Source organism: Garra rufa, chromosome 2, assembly GCF_049309525.1.
Source record: "Garra rufa chromosome 2, GarRuf1.0, whole genome shotgun sequence".
Classification (NCBI taxonomy): domain Eukaryota; kingdom Metazoa; phylum Chordata; class Actinopteri; order Cypriniformes; family Cyprinidae; genus Garra; species Garra rufa.
Window position 1 is genome coordinate 21,215,582 of NC_133362.1, and position 7,754 is coordinate 21,223,335.

Here is a 7,754-nt window from a genome sequence, read left to right on the forward strand (position 1 = left end):
CCAGAAGATGACATATTTAGTCGTCCGTGGACGTCCAGAAAAGACGTGCATTTCACGGCCAAAAGACGTCGGTTCAATTTTCATTTCGAAACTAAATGAAACTAAATGAAATGAACTATTTGTAAAATAAATGAACTATTTTTCAATCATAACGGGACGTGACGGAGGGGCGTCTTTTCAACGGTCTTTACACGTCTCAATGTTTGCTGGGATCTTTTCTCAGTTATGTGACAGGTATTTTTAAACACTAAGCACGATATGGCTCTTTGCTTCTTAGTAGTCTGTTTATCGGTTTCTCCTCTCCCAACCTACGGGCTCGTTTGTTTCCTGGAAACCGAAACTTAACGCATACAGCAAGAGCTCTGTGAAACTGAAACTTACATTGAAATTGTCAGTGGTCCTGCAAGAGCCTGAGAAGTAAAACATCAACGAACCGCTGGAACACATCATTTGCTGATATCACTTTAATACAGTTCTAGCTTTCATTTGACCACTGCTCTGAACAGAGATCTAGGTAAGTCAGTTCTGCTGTCTTTTTTTCAGAATGTTTAAAGTATACACAATCTAAAAAAAAGTTCCGTAGGCTATTTTAAAGTAATTTGAGATGTGTGGTAACACTGCTAACACACGACGTAGTTACTTAATGTGTTGGTCATTTTTGGTCATTTCATGACTTACTATTTGGCAACGTAACTGGGTGATTCTTAGACTATGGGCACTTTTATGTATTGGTCATATTTTTTAAAATGCATTCAATTTTGGACAAATTCCTCTTTCTTTGTCAAGCTAACATTAAAACCAATCTAAAAAATTTTACTACCTTTCTATTATGATTTTTTCATACTTTTCAACCGTCAAAATCACTGTTTTCTCCTTGTCGCACACCCAGACTTTTAAACTTCAACAATGAAAATACAGTTTAAAAATATGACTTATCTGGTAACTATTAATGTACTTGAACTAAGCACTAGTAAAATAATTAAAATACATTATAGTATTTAATGTGAGACCTCTATCAATATTACTTTTTATACAAAATATAGCTGTCGCACAGTATTAGTGTCATTTCCACCACAACACTGTAATGTATCTTTAAAAAGTTTGTGTGAAAGATTTTTTAGGTGGTTTCAATGGAAATGTTCAGGGACATCAGAGCACATGTTGGACATGGAGAGAATTTAAATTTTCATCAACAACAAATGAAGAAAAATCAAAGTAAATATTGCTTGATCAGTGAATATATTTATTCTACGTCATTTCCACCACATACTGTACCATCAAGGGTGTTATTAAAAAGCTAAAAATGTTAAGTTAAATAAGAGTATTTTACATACACGAAATGCTAAGTACTAATTCAAAGCCAGTCAGTGAAACTGTCTTCCATTTTTTCACAAAAAACTACAGAAATGTCATTTCCACCACAGTCATTTCCACCACACTGCCCTATGTGGTGGAAATGACATTTATGGTTACAAAGTACAATTTATATGGGTTGTGAGAATAGATTTGCATGACTGCAAATGTTTCAATCCAGAAAGAGTCATGTTCCAGCATTGGGACGAAGCTTCCCTAAATTTACCTTAATTTCTTGTCATTTCCACAATACGCTGTCATTTCCACCACCACCATGTCATTTCCACCACACACACATCTATAAAAAATATTTAAAAGGTTCTCATCACACATAAAAAAAAAATATCCACAATTTATGAACCATGCTCTACCTAATATAAAAACCAAAGTTATTCTATTTTTTAAATAACAGCTGTATATTGAGATGCACATTTGTTTATTGCAGGTCAAAAATAAAAAGAAAATATTAACTATTTCTCTTGTAATATAAGTTTTTCCTCTTACAGACCTTAAAACTAGACAAATTATTTAAACTTATGAGACTGTGTTATGTGACTTTTGAACTTTTTTTTTTCTTCAAATTCTCAAGGCTAAAAGTGCACCTAGTTGAAGAAACGCCCAACTACGACGTCGCCTTTGGCAAGCCGTTTTAGCATTACTCTTTGCCATGCTAGTCATAATTCTGTTTTGACTAGTCATAATTCCAATTCCAGATATCTATTCTGCAATTTTGACTCGTCATAATTGCAATCAAGATATCTACAATGTTATTGTGACTAGTCATAATATGCATTGAAGATATCTACAATGTTAATTTGACTAGTCGTAATATACATGAGAGATATCTATATGCTTTTATGACTAGTCATATTCTTCCATTAACTTCCATTGGAAAATATTTTCAGATATCTACAAATGAGTTTTGACTAGTAGAAATTGTAATTAAAGATATCTATAAATGAATTTTCACTAGGCAGAACTGTAATTAGAGATAACTCCAATTCAATTTTTACTAGTGACAATGAAATTAGAGATATCTCTAATTGACTTGCCACTAGTGCAAATTATAATTCAAGATATCTCTAACTGGGTTTTTACTAGTCATAATCCAAATTTAATTAGTCAAATAGATTTGTAGATATCTGTAAATAATTTACTACTAGTCGAATTACAGTTGTAGATATCTTGAATTGGATTTTTGACTAGGCAAAACTTGATTAGAGATATCTTGAATTGGAATTCTTCCTAGTCAAAACTTATTTAAAGATATCTGCAATTTAATTCTGGATATCTCAATCAGATTTTCGACTAGGAGGATCTTTCTTTGGAGATATCCGCATTCAGCTTTGTAACTAGGAAGAATTTGAATGTAGATATCTAGAATTAACATTCTGACTAGTCAAAATTATTTTATAGATATCTTAATTGTGTACTCAAACCACCCCTTTGCTAAGCCCCGCCTTAATCTTTAAGCAGTGTTGCCAGATCGGGTTGACGATTTCCAGCCCAAAAGCTCACCAAAATAATGTGATAGAATTGTATTGCCATGTCAAGGTTGATAAGGACCATTTTTATCTCTTTAAAAAAAGAATAATGACAAAATAAAATAAAGATAAATCAATTTCACAGGAATATGGATCAAAACAGTCCGAAAATATGCTTACAATGTCCAGAAATCTTTTCAAAGTGGAAATTAACCAATGACTTTAACCCTTGGAAAAACACATGCATCATTTTCAATGTCCACAGTAAAAATATGCTAATTTCTGTGCAAAAAGTGCACCATAAAGTGATGAGAAACAAATGTAATGTAGCTGGCATTTACGTTCATGCACACACCCACGACAGCCAAAAATGCGTTATTCATTGATGTATCCTGTATGATAATCTAACAGCAAAAATAAAATAATAAGAACAATTACCAACAATAATGTGCTAAACCTTGTCTTGTGCGTTATCTTCAGACAGAACACGTATTTCATGAAGTACACATTTCAGAACATAATGCAACATATGCAGAACATAAACTGTTGTTTAGTCCAGCAGCCAATGCCAAGTTTACCAGAGTAGTCTGGACGGTGTAAAAGATGTTCTGACTCATCATTCCCATATTCAGTTTTGTTTTTTATTAACTGTTCATTAAATTGTTTTCTTATTTCAGTTACAATTATATTTATAAGTCTTCTATTCATCTCTCACCATGTATAATCCACGTTGTGAGATTTGAGTCACTTAGACTTTTTATCGTAACTTATATTTAGGCCACTTTGCCATCGCAATTACTTAAAATGAATAAATGATGCTAAATTAATTAACATATTTCCGATTCTGCAAGGTGTATGTATACTTTTGACCTCAACTGTAATACATCTCAGTCAAACTACAACCAACCACACAAAACAACTGATTATTCAAAGCAAAATAGCTATCAAGCCTACCTATTCTGTTCTATTGGCTTTTTTTCTAATTTATTTAATATAAAAAACTTGTTATGCCTACTGTGCTAGCCTGACTGGTTAATATGATCACTTCAGGGTTATAAAAGAGCCCTACACTTCTGATCACTTTGTATATTTTGAGATAATGACTACATTATTTTTCCTAAATGAATACCATATCTGATGACAGCGTGGATCTTTTGGATTTTTGGCCTGCTAGAGAAACCCCTTCTCATTCTCAATGGACTCTTCATTGTAAGTATATTAATAGTGATCTGCAGGAGGAAGTTTTATTAAATGCATAAACTTTCTTTCTTTCTTTCTTTCTTTCTTTCTTTCTTTCTTTCTTTCTTTCTTTCTTTCTAAGCTCTTACCCCAGTTTTCAACCTGACACAGAAAGCATAATGTCTGTGATGCATGAACTGAAGACAAAGAAGATTACAGACAACACCCTTCTCTCCAACTTGGACTTTGCTGAGAGATTCCTTAGAGACCATCCTCTAAAATGCTCCTCAAAATTGTTAGTTAAAGGAAATTATTCTTGTGTACAAATTGGTCAGAATGACAACCAAGTTATCACTGTAACATCAGAAAACAACCAAACCTATGTCAATGTCTTTGCCTGCGGCCGATATGGTGATAAAATCACAAGTTATTTAATTGAGGCCAGCCACTTTTTCAACCACTCTTGCCAGGATGAGATTAAATCATGTTTTACACAGGCTCAAGAAGCTGTTGCTAAAGAGAAATTGACAAGACTAAACATCAAATGCAACAGGTTCTCAGTCACATACGACAACAGATGTATTGACAGATGTGCAACTGTGGAAACTAAATGTCAGTTAAAGCTAGAGAAACTCACTGCTGAAGGTTTACTGAACAAAAAAGTCTGGCTGCAGAAAGAGAAACCTACATGTCCTGGTCTGATAGCATGTCTAGACCATCTCATAAAGCAATACTTGACCACAAGCATGCCCATACAGAACTCTTATAGATTCGTCATAAATGCAGACAAAGAAATAATCATAATCACTTCAGGTAAAGTAAATGAAAGAGAATGTATACTGATACATGATCATGAAGGGGTCTCAATGCTTCCTTCAACATTGCTATAAAATATATGACAGCACTCTAGAACACGGCAACATATTTTATACTTCACATGCATTTTAAAGACTGGAATAAATGAAATCGTTATATCAGCATAATCACACACACACACACACACACACACACACATGTTGGGTTTACATGTTTTATGGGGACATTCCATAGGCGTAATGGTTTTTATACTGTATAAACCGTACTTTCTATGGCCCTACACCTACCCTACACCTAAACCTAGCCCTCACAGGAGATTGTGCACACTTTTACTTCATCAAAAAAACTCATTGTGCATGATTTATAAGCCTGTTTCCTCATGGGGACCTGAGAAATGTCCCCACAAGGTCAAAATCTACTGGTATTCCTATCCTTTTGGGGACATGTGGTCCCCACAACGTGATGAATACCAGGTACACACACACACACACACACACACACACACATAATATATATATATATATATATATATTACTAATTTTAAATTAGTTGAAAATATTTGCTTTTAAAAAAATCATACAATGGCATTACCTTTGGAGTTCAATACAGTAGGCTATATGTAACACACTGTAATGTTTGTAATGTAATTTTGTTTTGTTTTTTTGTGGCAAGCAAATGTTTTTATAGATTTATATTTGCATGATGTCCCACTTCATCTGTGTTCACTGACAAAAATTGTAGTACTTCTGTTATTCTCTACTCAGATTGTTAACATTCTTTCATAAAAATAAACAATTTGTAAATAAACAACTTCATTCTTTGTTAGTTGTAGTACTTTATCCTGCATGTATTTTGCCTTGGATTGTATTAATTAAAGTGATAATCAGTTCATTTGATATTTCACAAAAACTAATCATTTTACAAGTTACAAAAAAATAGGTTACAGTGACTTTAAAGCACAATAATACTGTATAAAACATTTAGTGTGTGTTTGATGACTAACTGTGTGGTTGAATAAATGTTCTCTCTTCTTTACCTGACCTCTGTCAGCTGCTCTTTCCATCTCTAGTTCATCAAATCAAGGCCAGCTGCTGTTAAAACAAAGAGTGAAACATTATATTCAGCTACTAATTAAGTGACAAAAGGCTTTTATGAGTTTAACTCGACTGCATCTGATAAATCACACCACACTGGTCTGAGGAGGAAAAAATGCAACATCTGCTAAAACAAGACTGCCCTTCAGAGCATGTAAACACACAATACCTCTCCTTAACCACACTCCATTAGCAATGACATCATTCTGTTTCGAAGGGTTGTGAATACAATATAATAGGGGTTATGCCCAACAGGCTTCCGTTTTCTGCTAAACAGGTCTCGTTGCTTCCGGTTCACGCGTTTTGCATATCCCTCTTTAAATATGAACATGATTTACTCAAGATTCATTCAAAGTAGACACTAAAAATGATCATAACCAATGTCCATCACATATGTGGATTGATATATAAAAGTTTTAAATTTTTATTCTTTTCACTAACATTTATATATAAATATCGAATGAAACGTCCACAATAAACAGCTGGCTTGTTTAACTGATTACCTTAAAAGTCCGTCGATATCGCCATTATTTATTACGGCTATTAACACGTTCTCCGACAAGCGGAAGCAATGAGACCTGTTTTCCGGGGTTGGTCAGGTGACGTTCGACATATAGCCTATTGTTTCCAGGTTTGTTCTCACACTCATAATTACAGCATTCGATTGTACAGTTACATGAGGCCTTGTGCTGAAGGGTGATCTGCACTTACTTTTAAAATGTCAGTTTAGTCCAGTTATTTCTTTTAAAATGTGTTTTTTTTTTTTACTTTGGTCTTTCAAGACTATAATTTGTGTAGATGTGATAGTAACATGATGCCCTCTGGTGTCCTGGAGGGATATTGCAATTAAACATTTTAGGTGCGTTTGACTTCATGCGGCCCTGCGCAGACAGATCAGCGGCTGACTTGAAGTAGTGCATGCCGGTTAGAAATTTTGTCCGACTTGAACCGACGCCACGTGACGTTCATGTGTGGCCACAAAGTAACGCGAGAGCATTTCGAGAACAGCCGGCTTGCTCAGACAGCGCAGCATTTCAGGAGCGACTGCACCAGGCTGTGATGACGTCACAGCTTCTCATGATTGGCCACATTCACCACATGACGATGATCAAGCGTGTTTCGTGCTTCAATCCATGTAATTGCACAACAAATCAATTTGCATGCCATTTCATAAATAGTTTACACCTTTTGACTGCAGTACATTTTTTTCCCTTAAATTCTTTATATTGGATTTGTGCATAAGTTTATTATTGTACTTTTTTAATACAGACCACTTATAGTAGGGCAGGCTATTCAGCTGCATATTTAAGTAATATTTTTTATGGAATAACTAAAATGTCACAGACATTTAATGTAATGTGGTCAACATTGATTTAAGAAAACTTGATCCACTGAGACTTTGTATCCATATGCAGTCTGCATTGTTTGTCATGCTTTGTAAATTAAACTTGGCATAGACTTAAACTTGCTACAGGTTTGCATAGAACTCAACAAAGATAAGTTAAATATACCGTACTATCTCATTTAATTTATCTGACTTTCCAATCCAGATATCAGGTTCAAGTCAATCACACATCAGCCTTTATTTCATTTTTATAGGACAATGTAAAAATGTGCACCCTAGTGTATACACCGAATAAGAATAGCGTTCCTTGAATCCACAAAAAACATGCAAGGATGCTTGCTTCAGTGTTGCCACCCCTCATAATTTTAATGCCACCCCCTTGGCACCCCATGAATAATTTTCTAGATCCACCCCTGGCTCGAACACACCTATTCTCTCATCTAAAAGACCCGATAATCTCACCAGAGGTCCGAGATTTCAATA

The 7,754-nt window shown here is 34.5% G+C and overlaps 1 long non-coding RNA gene across 1 annotated transcript; it reads left to right on the top strand.

Annotated features, from left to right (window-relative positions):
* The first annotated feature begins 359 nt into the window (after positions 1-359).
* LOC141326241 (uncharacterized) lies at positions 360-5,867 on the top strand. Its single transcript, XR_012353865.1, has 3 exons — positions 360-514; positions 3,982-4,046; positions 4,159-5,867. It is a non-coding gene; the product is annotated as an uncharacterized lncRNA (long non-coding RNA).
* The last annotated feature ends 1,887 nt before the right edge of the window (positions 5,868-7,754 follow it).